Below are 17609 nucleotides of genomic sequence, written 5' to 3'. Positions count from 1 at the left end.
TTATGAAAATTGCCTGATATATATTTTATTTTCAGTCTTGCCAGTGAGACCAAAGTGTTTTCTTAATACTTGGTACATCATCACAAGGACATCTGCATTACCTGTTTTAGAACATTTGCCTTATTAAAGACAAAATGTTTCTATATAAATACTTTGAAATAAAATTAAATTAAATTAAAACCCAAATATATCCAGTATACCAAATGACACAGTTCTAAGTCCCATTATTTTAAATAAGTCCTTGTAAAACATTATATTCTCCTATAGGATTGGAAGCAACTTCAAGGAAAGAAAACCTGTCTTCATCCAGTTGTGGGAGAGATATTTCCTGCTCTTTGCTATGCCTTATCTTATAAAACAATTGCATATCTCTTCTTTGAAAATACTTATGAAATAGATGTTACAAAAAATTATGATCTCGTTTTTATTATTGTGTTCTTGCTCTTTGAATTAGCTTTTGCTCTTTTATTTTTCTTTTCAAAGTTTAAATATCAATGGACATGTGTGTGCTAAGTCATTTCAGTCTTGTCCAACTCTTCATGACCCTGTGGACTGTAGCTTGCCAGGTTCCACTGTCCATGGGATTCTCCAGGCAAGAATACTGCAGTGAGTTGGTATACACACCTCCAGGGGAATCTTCCCAACCCAGGGAGCTCTTAAGTCTCCTGCATTGGCAGGCAGGTTCTTTACCACTAGTGCCACCTGGGAAGCCCATCAGAGGACATGAATTTGTGCAAATTTCAGGAGATAGTGGAGGACAGAGGAGCCTGACATGCTACAGTCCATAGGCTCACAAAGAGTCAGACAAAACTTAGTGACTGAACATTGTCACAGCTATTTAACCCTAAGATTTATAATCGGTTCAGTTCAGTGGCTCAGTCGTGTCCGACTCTTTGCGACCCCATGAATCGCAGCACACCAGGCCTCTCTGTCCATCACCAACTCCCGGAGTTCACTCAGACTCACGTCCATCAAGTCAGTGATGCCATCCAGCCATCTCATCCTCTGTCGTCCCCTTCTCCTCCTGCCCCCAATCCCTCCCAGCATCAGAGTCTTTTCCAATGAGTCAACTCTTCGCATGAGGTGGCCAAAGTACTGGAGTTTCAGCTTTAGCATCATTCCTTCCAAAGAAATCCCAGGGCTGATCTCCTTCAGAATGGACTGGTTGGATCTCCTTGCAGTCCAAGGGACTCTCAAGAGTCTTCTCCAACACCACAGTTCAAAAGCATCAATTCTTTGGCACTCAGCCTTTTTCACAGTTCAACTCTCACATCCATACATAACCACAGGAAAAACCATAGCCTTGACTAAATGGACCTTTGTTGGCAAAGTAATGTCTCTGCTTTTGAATATGCTATCTAGAAATGTTTATATGCTGCTTTCTCAGCTTGAATTCATTCCATTGTCCTCCTTTGGTTTTTATTTTTCTTTCTTTTCCTTTCCTTCCTTCCTTTCTTATTTTCATTGGAATTTATCCTGTGTGTGTATAAAAAAAAACAAAAACAAACTTGTTTAACTTTTGTCTTTCAAACACTGTTCCCTTATGAGTCTGTAGGCCTTTACAAATGCCTTCAGAGCCATCCATCCATCCAAGAGTTGACTGGAGAGGGGGCTCATCAAGTTCGGTGATTATAGACTAAATCATTTCTTTCTCCTTGGAAGGATTTTAGGCATTTTTGCATCTTGGACTTAATGGGAAATCACTACATTTCACTGTCATAGACTTGTGATAGAGTGATATTTTATATTACATTTCCATCATCTCTCCTAAGTTGGGGCTTAAATGCCCAATGTAAACATTTTTCATTTTCTGAGTAAGTGGAAGTCACAAAATTATGTATTTTATTTATAAATAATCATTAAAGCCAATTCTGGAATAGGAAGATCACCCTTAGGAGGTGGAGGCATAAACTTCATCTCTTCATCTCTCTTCTCTTCATCTTCATCTCTCATCTCTTGCAGACATCTCACAGTGCTGTGGAGTGAACACACTTTTACATTCCTGCCCCTAAAGAGCCTCCCTCCGTGGTCTTGAACACATTCTTTGGAGGAGCTCAAGACTGAGTAAGAGAGAATATTGCAGGGTATTGAAGAAAATTTTCATTTGTAACCTCATGCCTGCATTATTTTTCCTCATTTGGGAAAATAAGAGGAATTAAATATTAAATAATATTAATTATTAATAAATGTTAATGTTTAAATGGAGAAGACAATGGCATCCCACTCCAGTACTTCTGCCTAGAAAATCCCATAGATGGAGGAGCCTGGTAGGCTGCAGTCCATGGGTCGCTAGAGTCGGACACGACTGAGTGACTTCACTTTCACTTTTCACTTTCATGCATTAGAGAAGGAAATGGCAACCCACTCCAGTGTTCTTGCCTGGAGAATCCCATGAACAGGGAAGCCTGGTGGGCTGCCGTCTATGGGGTCACACAGAATCGGACACGACTGAAGCGACTTAGCAGCAATATTTAAATAATTAAATAATAATAAAGTCTTTAAATATGGAAGTAATACTGACAATTCAAAGAATCTGTTCCAACTAATAAATGTCAAAGAGAAAGACATTAACTTCTATCAACTAAAGATGAGCTTTTAAAATTTATTTTCCTCTGAATTCTAGAAGGTTTGGTAATGCTGGGTTTACCAGTATCCTCCACATTGTCAGATTTCCAAAGATTGACAGAGTCAAGGACACACAATAATGACAAAAAATATGAATAATATACTTTCCAGACATATACACAGCATATCTTCACAAAATAAGTGAATTTCAGAACCAGCATGGAACTCAGTAAGGAATGAATCCAAACCATTCTACATATGAGGGATTAGGGCTGCTAGTGATAGTCAGTTGTATCACACACACACACACACACACAAAACCAAGTCAAGGCTTTATTTCTTTAGGCTCTTAGCTCTTAGTAGAGAATTAAACATTTTAAGACAAACGAACAAACAAAAGTTTGTTTTTCATACTCTTGGTTCTATTTATACTGAAAAAGTCAGCATTGAAAATAAAATCAACTCCACTCAAACTCTTTCCTAGGCATGAGTGCACAAGTCATTTGTATTTTCAGACTCTGAAATCTTTGAATCTTTGAATTGAGTCTTTAAATCTTCTCTATACAACTTGTTGTTTCATATCTCATCTTATAAATGATTCTGAGAGTGAGGTTATTGATGGTTGTTGGAAATGAACAGCAATATCATAGAGCCAGATGGCCTATATAGACTCTAATTGTCCATCATACAACTGTTCATTTAAAATTTCTGCATGACATTTCTCCCTTTATCTTTTCTTTCTGTACATGACTAAACTATAAATTACCTAGATCTAAATTATTCTGTGGAGCTCTATGTAACTTTGGAATTGAAGTTTATGAAGTAAGAACTCTTAATTATTCATGAGGTCATGTTATATCATTTTGAAAATGTAACATCTGGCCTGGCGGTGGCCCCTGGAAACAGCAAAGGAAGTGTCACATTTTTGGTAAAAGTTAATATCATGATCTGCTTAGATGTCCTCTACAAACCTATGGACCCTTTTCTTAAGATTGTGATAGTTGATGTACATTATTATATAAATTACAGGTGTACAGCAAAGTAATTTACAGTTTTAAAGCTTATACTCCACTTATAATTATTATAAACTATTGGCTGTATTCCTTGTGTTGTACAATATATCCTTGTAGCTTATTTATTCTACACATAATAGTTTTTAATTAATTAATTAGGGCATGTCATGTCTTAGTTGTATCATGTGGGATCTTTCCTTCCAGTGCAGACTCTCTAGGTGTGGGGCACCAATTCAGTAGTTGCATTGTGTGGGCTTAGTTGCTCTGTGCCATGTCGGATCTTACTTCCCAGACCAAGGATCAAACTTGTATCCCCTGCATTTCAAGGTTACTGGACCACCAGGGAAGTTCCCCAAAGTAGTTTGTACTTAATCCCCCACCCCTATTTGCCCTTCCCAAAACTCATTGACTCTTATACCCACAAGTTTTTTTTCTGTTAAGTTCTTCGTTAGAAAAAAAGTTAACATGAATAGTATATGTCCATCCCATAGTAAGATATCTATGACTAGAAACCATGAGGTAAGGAAAGCTGAGGATCTTGTAACTAAATCTGCTATTTCCAGACTATTTCTTATTTCAAAGTCAAAATGCAGCTTTTGAGATATTTATTAATTTTAACATATGCTTTTTATACATTAAAAATCATGTGAGGTTGATTAGGCATGAATAACTACTTTCTAATCTATTTTTGTACAATGGGTAATTATTTGGGTAAAGAAACCCAAAATACAGGAAAACCAGTAATTTTTGGTAGAGTTTGTAATTTCCATGGTTCTTTGCCTATATTTATAAAATAAATAATAACTTATAAGGTGCTGTAGAAAATCTTTCAAGAAAATAAATAAATTTATAGACATTTAACTAGCTTTACATTTTTAAGTATACATCTCCTAATTATTTACTATTGCAGACTGAGTTCAAGTTTCTCCTCAGTATTTATCGCTATATCCTCAAGCAAGTGACATCCTCCCTAGATATTATGCAGTTTCCCCATAAATAGGGTTTTATATCTTGTGAGGAAAATAGGGGTCCCTAAACTCCAGGGCATAATGCCTGATGATCTGAGGAGAAGCTGATGTAATAATAATAGAAGTTAAGCACTCAATAAATGTAATGCACTGAATCATCCCAAATCTCCCCCTAACCTTGCGCCATCATCTGTGGAAAAATTGGCTTCCACAAAACCAGTCCCTGATGCTAAAAATATTGAGGACCACTGTACAGTAAAGTCTCAGTAAAAGCTAATTATTATTTTATTGTCATTTATCCCTAATTTTGACTCGTGAACCTTTTCATGAAAATCAGAATGAATGAAAAAGAAAGTCTAGTTAAATCTTACAATGAGTTGTTAGGAGGAAAGTATGGGAGTCTTCTCAGCTTCTCCAAAGGCAAGCAGTGGTAAATTATAACTGTATTTCTGAAATAAAGATCCTGAAGTCTGAGAGAAACACTGGAGTTCAAAACATCAAAGCTAAATAAAACCCTGTATTCATGAGATGTGTATTAGGAGGTGCCAAGACAACAGTTCAGAGATCTAGAATTGGTTTAGCCCTGTTATACCATAGAGTTATACTAGGGAAAGGGCTTTGGCATGACTCCAGTATGTGTGAAATTTCAGCAAACCAAGCCAGATATGTTAATGTGATTATTAATAGATCTTTATAGCAATAAACTTAATTGGAATCAGTCTAGCTGTAGTAGAAAGGGTTCAGTGAGTTAAATAAGGGATCACTGTCATCATAATAACTCTGTGTCTTCCCAATTCAACCCAAAGCCTTTTAAGGGAGTGTCCCAGAAGTCCTATGATGGTTAAAGACATAATGACCACACTGGAATGGTCTTGGTTCTTGTCAGTTGTCTCACCATAATTGTTTACAGCACATACTTTTGTTTTAAGAAACCAGCTCCTTTTGTATGATAAATGATATGACCATTCTAGTTAAAGAGGAAAATGAGGCTTTTAGATTTATATCAGCTTCAGGATTGTGACTGTGTAACTTGCAAGATACGAGATGAAATACTAATACTTCTTTATTTTTTTTAAGTTTTCTAACCCTTTATACATACTATATATGCATATATATATATATATATATATTTATATATAGGCTTTTCTACTATGCTTGATAAAGGCTTGAGAAAGAATATATAAAAAAAGAACAGATGGAGATATTGGAAAACATAAACTAAATGAAATGGGAGCACTGAATATGAAATAGAAAAAGTGAAACAATCTAGGTAAAAGTAAAAGATCGATATACTAAAAGCCAGTTGTTTTTAAACATGATTGCTCATTAGAAACATATTTGGAGCTTTGGAGAAAAAAGCAATACCTGGGTATTTGTGTTTTTCAAAATATTCCAAGATAATTCTTATATGCATGGGGATTTTGAAAAGCGATTACAGGTTTTTCTATTAAATGGTAGTCTTGGTGATATAGAATTCTATTATTTTTCTGTTGACAAATCATGATACAATGGTATTAAGTGAGTAATAGTTACATGATCACAGTAGTAAAAGATATCAGTTTTTACATCAATAGCCAGACCAAAAAATAATAATAATAACAGTTATAATTGCAAGTCACAATGGGAACATTATTAACCTAATATAAAAATATATAATTACAATATAAAATAATTACATACAACTTGAGGGGTCCAGCAGACTGATGTGGTAAGTGGAAGTGCATGTAGTCACATGTTTTCATCCACCTGCAAATCTATGTCTTTTGGCTGGTGATTTTAACCCATTTACATTTAAGGTAATTATTGATATGTATGACCCTATTACCATTATATTAATTGTTTTGGGTTTATTTTCTGTAGGTCTTTTCCTTCTCTTGTGTTTCCTGCCTAGAGAAGTTCATTTAGCATTTATTGCAAAACTGGTTTGGTATTGCTGAATTCTCTTAACTTTTGCTTGTCTGGAAAACCTTTAATTTCTCCATCAAATTTGAATGAGGCTTGTTGGGTAGAGTACTCTTAGTTGTAGGTTCTTCCCTTTCATCACCTTGACTATATTGTGCCATTCCTTTCTGAATTGGAGAGTTTCTGTTGAGAAATCAGGTAGGCGTTGCCTTGTACATTGTCATTTTTCCCTTGTAGCTTTTAATATTTTATTCTTGTCTTTAATTTTTGACAGTTTGATTACTATGCATTTTGGGCTGTTCCTCCTTGGGTTTATCCTGCCTGGGATTCTCTGTGCTTTCTGGATTTGGTTGAGTATTCCCTTGCCATGTTAGGAAGTTTTCATCTATTATCTCTTCAAATGTTGTCTTGGGTCCTTTCTTTCTCCACCTTCTGAGTTCCCTATAACATTACACACACACACACACACACACACACATCTACTTCTGCTTTATTGACTATGCCAAAGCATTTGACTGTGTGGGTCACAAAAAATGTGGAAAATTCTTAAAGAGTTGGAAATACTAGACCACTTTCGCAGGCCTGCCTCCTGAGAAATCTGTATGCAGGTCAAGAAGCATGGAAAAGTTGGAACCAGACATGGAACAAGAGACTGGTTCTGAATTGGGAAAGGAGTACATCAAGAATGTATATTGTCACTCTGCTTATTTAACTAATATGCAGAGTATATCAAGCAAAATTCTAGGAGGGATGAAGCACAAGCTAGAATCAAGATTGCCAGGAGAAATATCAATAACCTCAGATATGCAGATGACACCACCCTTATGGCAGAAAGTGAACAAGTACTGAAGTGCCTCTTGGTGAAAGTGAAAGAGGAGAGTGAAAAAATTGGGTTAAAATTCAACATTCAAAAAACTAAAATCATGGCATCCAGTCCCATTACTTCATGGCAAATAGATGGGGAAACAATGGAAACAGTGAGAGACTTTCTTTTCTTCGGCTCCAACATCACTGCAGATGGGGACTGCAGCCATGAAATTAAAAGATTCTTGCTCCTTGGAAGAAAAGCTATGACCAACCTAGACAGCATATTAAAAAGCAGAGACATTCCTGATGAAGGTCAGTCTAGTCAAAGCTATGGTTTTTCCAGTAGTCATGAATAGATTGAGAGTTGGACTATAAAGAAAGCTGAATGCTGATGAATTGATGCTTTTGAACTGTGGTGTTGAAGGAGACTCTTGAGAGTCCCTTGGACTGAAAAGAGATCAAAGAGTCAATCCTAAAGGAAATCAGTCCTGAATGTTCATTGGAAGGACTGATGCTGAAGCTGAAACTCCAATAATTTGGCCAGCTGATGAGAAGAACTGACTCATTGGAAAAGACCCTGATACTGGGAAAGATTGAAGGCAGGAGAAGAAGGGGATGACAGAGGATAAGCTGGTTGGATGGCAAAACTGACTCGATGGACGTGAGTTTGAGCAAGCTCTGGGAGTTGGTGATGGACAGGGAAGCCTGGCATGCTGCAGTCCACAGAGCCACAAGGATTCAGACACACCTGAGCAACTGAACAGATAATGAATGTTTGTGGTTTAATGTTGCCCCAGAGGTCTTTTGCTGTTCAGTTGCTAAGTTGTGTCTGACTCTCTGTGACCCCCTGCCCCGAACCACCCAGGAACTGCAGCACACCAGACTTCCCTGCCCTTCACTATCAAACTCAAGTCCATTGAATCAGTGACAGCCATCCAGCCATCTCATCCTCTGTCTCCCCCTTCTCATCTTGCTCTCAATTTTTCTCATCATCAGGGTCTTTTTCAATGAGTCAACTCTGCATTTCAGGTGGCCAATGTATTGGAGCTTCTGCTTCAGCACCAGTCCTTCCAATAAATATTCAGGGTTGATTTCCTTTATGACTAACTGGTTTGGCTTTCTTGCTGTCCAAGGGACTCTCAAGAGACTTCTCTAGCACTACAGGTCTCTTAGGCTATCTTCTTTTTTTTCTCCATTCATTTTTTTATATATTCTGTTTTGTGGCAGTGACTTCCACCATTCTGTCCTCCAGGTCACTTATTTTTTCTTCTGTGTCAGTTATTCTGCTATTGATTCTTTCTAGTGTAATCATTCATTTCTATTTGTTTTTAGGCCTTTGGTAAATATTTCTTGCATCGTCTCCATTCTATTTCTGAAATCCTGTATCATCTTCACTCACTATCATTATTCTTAATTCTTTTTCTGAAAGGTTGGTTTATTTAGTTGTTTTTCATTTAGATGTTTTTTCTGGGGGTTTATATTGTTCCTTCATCCTGGACATAACTGACTACATTTTCATCCTGATTAACTTTCTGTAATTTTTTTTTTCATAGCCACAGTGGAATTGTGGTTCTTCTTGCTTCTTCTGTCTACCCTCTGATGGATGAGGCTAAGAGGCTTCTGTAAACTTCCTGATGGGAGGGACAAGGTAGGAAAAACGGGCTCTTGCTTTGGTGGACAGGGCTTTTCTCAGTAAAGCTTTAATCTAATTATCTTCTGATGGATGGGGTTGTGCTCCCTCTCTGTTAGTTATTTGGCTTTAGATGGACCCAGCCCTGGGATCCATAGGGTCTTTAGTAGGGTTAATGGTGAATTCCAAGAGTACTTATACCAAAGGGGGTCCTCCATGACTGCTGCTGTCAGTTCCCTCATCCCTGTGCTGAGTCCCTGACAAGCCATGCCTCCACAGGAGACCCTGTAACACTAGCAGGTAGATTTGGTTCAGTCTCCTGTAGGGTTGCTGCTCCTTTTCTCTGGGTCTTGGCACATGTAAGATTTAGTCTGTGCTCTCCAAGTTGGAGGCTCTGTTTGCCGATCCTGTGGAAGTCCTATAATCAAATCACACTGGCTTTCAAGGTCAGACTCCCTGGAGATTCCTGGTCCCTTTGTTGGCTTCTCAGATTGGGAAGCTTGACATGGGGCTCAGAATCTTCACAACTGTAGGAAAATTTCTTTGGTATTATTTTTCTCCAGTGTGTGGGTCACCCACCCAGTGGGTATGGGGATTTTTTTAATCGTGATTTTGCCCCTCCTACCATCTCACTGGGGCTTCTTCTTTGTTTTCGCACATGGGATTCAAGTGTCCTCCTGTTGATGTTTGTTCTATAGCTAGTTGTGATTTTGATGTTCTCATAAGAGGAGATGAGCGCACATCCTTCTACTCTGCTATCCTGAACCAGAAAGAGACAAGGTAAGACTTATTTAAAAGGATTGGATTTTGTAGTGAGGTTTTTATTTGTTTGTTTGTTTTTTTGTTTTTGAGGTTGGACAAATGGAAATTTTGATTCGAAGTCAGAGTGGTATAAATTCTCAGAGTAAAAATCATCTTATATTCTCTTTGGACAGACCCATAGGCCCTGTGGGAGTAGCCCCCAATGGCTAGACTGAATTATCAATTACTCTTGATAATTGCTAAGAAAGATCAAAAAGGCTTTGGGTTTAAATAAATATGAGTACAGGAAACTGTACTTTGAAAAAATACTTGCAACTTAAGAAAGAAAAAAAAACAGATAAAGGAGGTCTTTAGAATTTCCTGGAATTTGTTCTGTATTGGGAGGACAGGTTTACTAAATCATGAAATATGCATTCGTAACTCCATTTTGAGAGTAGAGGGCTGTGTGTGTGTGTGTGTGTGTGTGAGCATGCATGTGAGTATGCATACATGCATAAAGGGTGCACTGCAGCAGTGAAATACAGGGAAGGAATGCAACAGGGGAAAGGGTGGTAAATATAAGAGTAAAGGGAAACTGCAGCTGGCACTCATTCTTATATCCTTTTTGGCCAGATGACTATATTAAACCTAACATGCTTGTCCCAGCATGCTATATTCTCCATGGAAGAGGTACACCAACCTTCTTAATTTATTGAGGATTCAGCACTTCATCTCTTAATCTCTAACCTATGACCTATCCTTATCCTCTCATCCCTTAGTTACTTCAACCTTCATTTGGATGGTGCTTTCCAAATACTGGTATCTCATACCTGTAGTTTCATATAAAATAAAAATATTGTTTACCCTACCAAAATTACCTGATTTCATTGTCTCATTATGAACTATGTCATTTTCTAGAAGAGTTGTACCTTGGAAATAATAAATTCTGGCATATCATCACTTACCAAAACCTCTTATTCTTTCTATCATTTTACTTCACTATCCCAACAATGTTGGTTGGTCAACTATCTTGCAAAATCTATCCAAAATTCCTCTTCTGACCCTTCCACATACATCATTTTCTCCAGTCTTCCCTGCCTTCCCTCTCAAACTTAGATTCAGTATGCTATCACTTTAACTAGTCTTGGCCTAACTTGTTATATAAAGATGCCAATATAAAAATTCTGCAAGTTTCTGAGTATGTCTAGTTTAATGTTCATTCAGAAACAAGGGAAATAGTCATAGGATTGGTTAATAGCTTCACCAGATCCAAGATTCCATTTATGACATGATTTCAATAAGTTACTAAACTAGCGAACTATGGTGGCATTTTAGGTCTCAAGGTATTGGTATGTAAGGAAGTTTCTTTAAGGAGACCCAGAGAATTCTGTGATAAAAAGGTTTTTCTAGTGATTTATAATTTGAAAGAATGAAGATATACATACATTTATATTGTACATATATATATGTAGGAGAGAAATTACAGTTGGTAGTGTTAAGCACATCTTAACAGATTTAATAGACATATCAATCTGTTTAAGAATAGTAGCACTATTTTGCTACTGCTCCTACTAAACAGCATGAGCTTTCCTATGCTGCTTTATGAGTAGCCAACACTTGACAACATCAACTTTTTTTTAGTTGTAGCTATGCTAATATTAAAATAGGAATGTGGATAAATGTGTTCTAAGAAACTTGTACAAGCATATTTACAATAGCACTACTTTTAATAACTCAAAACTAGAAATAAACCAGATGTTTATCTACAGTAGAATAGATAAATTGTGTATTCATATAGCAAACATCAAAGAAAATTGACAAACAGCTATAAACAACAAAATTGACACACCTCATGCACATATTGAGCACAAGAAGTCAGAAACAGAACAATAATGTACTGTATTGTACTATTCAATACAATTAAAAAAATAAAAAAACAGAGCTGAAGTCAATATTGAAATTGTAGAGAGAGACTCGAAGAGGGCTAGTCATATCTGTTTTTTGTCCTGGGAACTGGTTTTATGTGTATTCTCAGTGTGATAATTTATTGATTTAAACATTTATGTTTTCTGTAGTTCCCTTTAATGAAAAGTTAACAAGAAATTCAAAATCGTTACCATTAAACTGACATCATTAAACATTCATTTTCACCAGCTTCAAACAGCCCCTCAGTGAAGCCTGTAACTCTGTTATTTTCACTGAAGTAATAGCAAATCTATTATTTTCCTATTTGGTTTACTCCCATTCCCCACAGCTACTATTTCAGACTTTTGCCAGCTTCTTCAACCATCAGCTTCAGAGCTCCTCTTTTATGATGTGCGAACACGCTACTCTCACTCCAAATATTAAATAGAATCTCTCAATCATAAGAAAAGTTCACCCAATTTTCTGTCATCATATACACAATCTTCCTGCAGGATTGAAGTTAATTATTTAAACAGGACATAAGTTTTGCTCAGAGTGATAAAAAGCAAACAAATAACAATACTCTTAAGCAAGATTGAACTTCAACTCTGTCCTGTAGACAATATGGTGAGTGGATATCAGTGGTTCAGGGCCCATCAGGCTTTCTACTCTTGGGAGCCTCAGAAAAGCAGAATGTACCTTTTGTCCTCATGGTTCAACACAACCATATCTGCATTCCAGACAGCAGCATAGAAGAAAGGCAAAGACACAGGGCAAATAGGAGGATGGGCAGAGGATTTGTTATGGGCAATGCACATTCCTCTAGGTCTGCTTTTCCTGATTTTCTACTCTTTACAGCACATACACTCTAATGGAATCACATTATTCCCAGACCATCCTCATGAGCTCTCTCTCCTATTTGTAATATATTTTATTTATAAGAACTTCTATGAAGTGCAGCAAGCTCCAGTGCAACAAACCCATCTATGTGCACATGAAAAAGATGACTTATACCCACTTTCATTCACTATTTAATCCAGTGTAATCTGGATTTTGCCAACAAAAAAATCCCTGAAATTATTTCACTGCAATGACTCTTGGAAAATAAAACTCCTAGACATTTTCCATGCCTTATCTTATATTTTGACTTCTTAACATCATTTCATTCTGAAGACTACCCCATTCTTCACAGATGGTCTTTCCCCCCTGATTTCTGAACATCTTTCTCTTGATTTCTTCAGTTCAATTCAGTTCAGTTCAGTCGCTCAGTTGTGTCTGACTCCCTGCGACCCCATGAATCGCAGCATGGTAGGCCTCCCTGTCCATCACCAACTCCCGGCATTCACCCAGACCCATGTCCATCTAGTCAGTGATGCCATCCAGTCATTTCATCCTCTGTCGTCCCCTTCTCCTCCTGCCCCTAATCCCTCCCAGCATTAGAGTCTTTTCCAATGAGTCCACTCTTCACATGAGGTGGCCAAAGTACTGGAGTTTCAGCTTTAGCATTCCTTCCAAAGAACACCCAGGACTGATCTCCTTCAGAATGGACTGGTTGGATCTCCTTGCAGTCCAAGGGACTCACAAGAGTCTTCTCCAACACTACAGTTCAAAAGCATCAATTCTTCAGCATTCAGCTTTGCTCACAGTCCAACTCTCACATCCATACATGACCACTGGAAAAACCATAGCCTTGACTAGATGGGCCTTTGTTGGCAAAGTAATGTCTCTGCTTTTCAATATGCTTGATTTCTTACCCCAAATCAAAAGACATTGAGAGTTTCCAGGGAACCATTTTTTAAGGCAATATTTGGGGTGAGGGATGCAAGGTGCATGACTATCTTGTGCTTGACTACTGATGAGGTGACAGGAATCTTAAATCCTCAACCATCTGGTTCCAACCAGTCTGGGGTCTAGTGTTTGTGCTCAGCAGACAGTCACCAAGTCTCCTACCCAAGTTTACCTGGATAGGAGTCTTCTTAGTTTCTGCAGAACAACTTAAAGATATGCATCAGATTGTTGTTTATCCCTTGAGGAAGAACTCGGACTGTTTTATCACTGAGTATTGTTTAAGCTACCATTTGTTTTCTTGCTGGACTGTTTGCCTTTGTTTCTGAATTCCCTCACTTCCCTAATCAGTAACTGCTTAAGGTGCTTTGGGTTCCCCAGGCAGGCAAAGAATCTGCCTGCCAATGCAGGAGACACAGAGACATGAGTTCCATTCTTGAGTCAGAAAGATCCCCTGGAGGAGGAAATGGCAACCCACATTAGAATTCTTGCATGGGGGAATCCCATGAACAGAAGAGTCTGATGGGCTGCATCCATGGGGTCACAAAGAGTCAGACACAACTGAGGAGACAGATAAGTCTACTCTTTGGAGCTAAGGGAAGGCTGAAGAGAACTTTTGGTTCAAACAAGAAATATCTATGAGGATCCTTCGGTGTTCTGCTTAATTTCATTTGCCAACAGCTGTTGGATCATGGAAAAGCAAGGGAGTTCCCGAAAAACATCTAATTCCGCTTTATTGACTATGCCAAAGTGTTTGACTATGTGGATCACAATAAACTGTGGAAAATTCTGAAAGAGATGGAAATACCAGACCACCTGGCCTGCCTCCTGAAAATCTGTGTTAAGGTCAAGAAGCAACAGTTAGAACTGGACATGGAACAGCAGACTGGTTCCAAATCAGGAACAGAGTACATCAAGGCTGTATATTGACACCCTGCTTATTGAACTTATATGCAGAGTACAACATGAAAAATGCTGGGCTGGAAGAAGCACAAGCTAGAATCAAGATTGCCAGGAGAAATATCAATAACCTCAGATATGTGGATGACACCACACTTATGGCAGAAAGTGAAGAAGAACTAAAGAGCCTCTTGATGAAAGTGAAAGAAGAGAGTGAAAAAGTTGGCTTAAAACTCAACATTCAGAAAACTAAGATTATGGCATCTGGTCCCATCAATTCACAGCAAATCGATGAGGAAACAATGGGGAAACAGTGACACACTTTCTTTTCTTGGACTCCAAATCACTGCAGATGCTGACTGCAGCCATGAAATTAAAAGATGGCTGTCCCTCGGAGGAAAAGATATAACAAACCTAGACAGCATATTAAAAAACAGAGGCATCACTTTGCCAACAAAGGTCCATCTAGTCAGAGCTATGGTTTTTCCAGTAGCCATGTATGGATGTTAGAGTTGGACTATAAAGAAAGCTGAGAGCTGAATAATCAATGCTTTTGAATTGTGGTGTTGGAGAAGACTCCTGAGAGTCCCTTGGACTGCAAGGAGATCAAACCAGTCAATCCTAAAGAAAATCAGTCCTTAATATTCATTGGAAGGACTGATACTGAAGCTGAAACTCCAATAATTTGGCCACTTGATGCAAAGAATGACTCATTTGAAAAGACCCTGATGCTGGGAAAGATTGAAGGATGGAGAAGGGGATGATAGACGATGAAATGGTTGGATGACATCACTGACTCAGTGGACATGGGTTTGAGTAAGCTCTGGGAGTTGGTGATGGACAGGGAAGCCTGGCATGCTGCAGTCCATGGGGTCGCAAAGAGTCAGACATGACTGAGAGACTGAATTGAACTGAAGTGAACCTTTTTTTCAAGGCCCCCTTTTCCACCCTGATCTGTACTGCTAAGCACTTTGTCCTATTCCACCTTCTGTTCATTCTTTACCTAATTCTTAACAACTTCAGCTCTTTCAGTCTCATTACACTATAGGCAACTCCCAGGACTATAATTTTATCTAAAGCATGTCTACTGAGATCTAGGATTACCTGATTATTGAAAATATCTCCCAGCACACCAAGCTCACATCTTCCCAAATTTGTACCTATTTTGTTTTCTAAGTCAGGAATGGCCTTATACTGTAAATCATTCTGCAATTAAAAGATCTCCAAGTCATCTTGCTTTTTTTTTTTTTTTTTTTCTTCCTTTCCCTTTGTTCACTGAGCTACAAGTGCTGCTGATTTTACCTGCTTGAATTACTTGAATTTCAGTTCTTAGTTTCAACACCAGGGCACTATAATCACTTACCTGAATCACATAAACTTTTGAATGTGGTTGTCTCCTTCCACTCTTCACTACCCCGTGTCTTTTCCACTCTGTAGTAATAAGGATTTTCTGAAAGGGTAAATCAGATATTGTCAGTATTTCAACGTGATCACTGGAATAATTGCTGCAGTCTTAGGGTTATTTCTACTACCAGATTCCTGCCTACCACTTTAGTCTTATCTCTTGTCACTGACACATTTAAATTTTGTGTTTCTTCTCATACTTGGTGATGAACCGTGCTTTGTCAGCACACAATGTTCTCCCTCTGAACAGTATCTTCCCCACCCGTATCCCTGACATTCCTAGTCCCCACCCCTAGCCTGTGACTCTAACTCAACATAAAACTAATGCACTCCAGATCCTTTCATACTAGAATACCCTTGTCCTATGATTCTTAATCACTCTCTATTTCTCTTATAAAGCTTATCATACTGTTTGACAATTGTTTCTTTAAAATTTTGCTTTTCCTGACAGGCTATTAGCTCTGTTTATGTAGAATTTGAGTTATTTTGCTCAATGTTTTTTCTTCAGTACTTGGTGTCTAACAATAAAAATGTCCCTGGGAAGGAATAGCAAATAAAATTCAGTAAAACGTTATATACCTAGCTGGATATATCTTTGTTCAATGCCTGAGATAAATAATTGCTTGTTAAATAATGAAACTAATCTAAATCCATTATCCCTACTTCAAGAGACTTTGGGAATGTGTCCATATCAGTGATTAAAAATGCATAAAGAGACTGTCCTATACATCTGTGTCTCTTTTGCTGTCTCACATACAGGGTTATTGTTACCACCTTTCTAAATTCCATATATATGCGTTGTTGCTGCTGCTAAGTCACTTCGGTCATGTCCGACTCTGTGCGACCCCATAGATGGCAGCCCATCAGGCTCCCCCGCCCCTGGGATTCTCCAGGCAAGAATACTGGAGTGGGTTGCCATTTCCTTCTCCAGTGCATGAAAGTGAAAAGTGAAAGGGAAGTCGCTCATCGTGTCTGACTCTTAGCGACCCTATGAACTGCCGCCTACCAGGCGCCTCCATCTGTGGTATTTTCCAGGCAAGAGTACTGGAGTGGAGTGCCATTGCCTTCTCCATATAGCATTAGTATACTGTATTGGTGTTTTTCTTTCTGGCTTACTTTGTGCTGTAAGGGTGGGATGATTTGGGAGAATGGCATTGAAACGTGTAATATCATATAAAAAACGAATTGTCAGTCCAAGTTCAATGCAGGATACAGGATGCTTGGGGCTGGCGCACTGGGATGACCCAGAGGGATGGTATGGGGAGGGAGGTGGGAGTGGTGTTCAGGATGGGGAACACGTGTACACCTGTGGTGGATTCATGTTGATGTATGGCAAAACCAATACAATACTGTAAAGTAATTAGCCTCCAATTTAAATAAATAAATTTAAAAAAAATGAAGAGACAAAAGCACAAGGACCACTCAATAGAGGCAATACAGTATTCAACAAGCAGTGATTTAATACTTGGACTTCTGTATGTACTGATAAAATAATGCACCTAGACATATATAGTACACTTTTCACAAAATTTATCTCAAGAAAGGATGATAGACACAAATCTAGAATGCAAAGCTGTATAACTTCTGAGCCTGGCAGGCTATAGTCCATGAAGTTGCAAAGTATAGGGTACAACTGAGTGACTGAGCATACATGCACTGTGGTATTTCTTAGCATCTAATTCTCTGTATTATGTTGATTATAGCTGGCAAAACTGAAAGTGATGTCTGTATTACTGATCATTCTATAACTTAAAATACTGAGTAAAGTATCTAAGTAAGGTTAAAAACAATTGTATAACTTCTAGAAGAAAACAGGATAAAATCAACATTACTTTGGGTTTTGTGGTGATTTTTTTTTTTTTTAGATACAATGCCAAAACCACAGTTCATGAAAGAAAAATGGTTATGTTGGAACTCATGAAACTCAAAAATATCTGCCATGTGAAAGACATTGTTAAGAGAATAAATAGACAAGCTACAGACTTGAAG

The sequence above is a fragment of the Bos indicus x Bos taurus genome, chromosome 4 (assembly GCF_003369695.1).
Source record: "Bos indicus x Bos taurus breed Angus x Brahman F1 hybrid chromosome 4, Bos_hybrid_MaternalHap_v2.0, whole genome shotgun sequence".
NCBI classification, from domain to species: domain Eukaryota; kingdom Metazoa; phylum Chordata; class Mammalia; order Artiodactyla; family Bovidae; genus Bos; species Bos indicus x Bos taurus.
The sequence above is the reverse complement of the archived record's forward strand: the minus strand, read 5'-3'. Positions refer to the sequence as shown.